Genomic DNA, 783 nt, shown 5'->3' with positions numbered 1-783 from the left:
AAACAAAAACAACGAAAGAAAGAATCATTCAAGAAGGAAGTTAATAGCAACAAGAAGAATAACAGCACAAGTGAAGGGAAAAATATAATAACAACACGACAGAAGTGAAATCATCAAGAAAATCACAGTGGCAAAGACACAGTTCCTATTAAACATTATAAACATTATAGATATGTGAAAATAGTTAAACTTCTCTCTTTTCTATCTTCTGATGATCGGCAGAACCACAAAACGGCTTTGTAATATCCTGTAGTTTCACTTTTTTATTGATATTTATGAGGAACATCAACGAACAACATTGCAAATTCAGTCGCCTAATTTTCTTCGTTTTAACTGTATTAGAAAATATGCATATGAAAAACATGCAGTTTTTTTCCACGTGCGAAAGGTTTTACAAGTGATTTAAGTATATTATGCAGGAAACAATCACAGTACAGCAAGAATACAACCATGCATGTGTGGCAATGCGTAGATTACTTGCAATCGTGGCAAGGCTCACAATAGAGAGAAAACAGGTCATTAGCGAGAGAAGCTGACACGTAATCTAATATAAACAGCCACGACATTATCAATTACTCGAAAGATAAATCATTCAAACCAAGGGAGGAAAGCGTAAGAATGTATACCTCTTATGCTGAGTAATGATGTGGTGAAGAGTGATACTGCTAAACTACAGAGGAGGAAAGACTTAGAGGACCGTAAAATACTTTGCAGTTGAGTATATACCCACGCATGAAAACGGACACATTTGCTCCCACGTATATATACATATAACTTATTCCC

This window comes from Penaeus monodon, chromosome 23, assembly GCF_015228065.2.
Source record: "Penaeus monodon isolate SGIC_2016 chromosome 23, NSTDA_Pmon_1, whole genome shotgun sequence".
Classification (NCBI taxonomy): Eukaryota; Metazoa; Arthropoda; class Malacostraca; order Decapoda; family Penaeidae; genus Penaeus; species Penaeus monodon.
The sequence above is the reverse complement of the archived record's forward strand: the minus strand, read 5'-3'. Positions refer to the sequence as shown.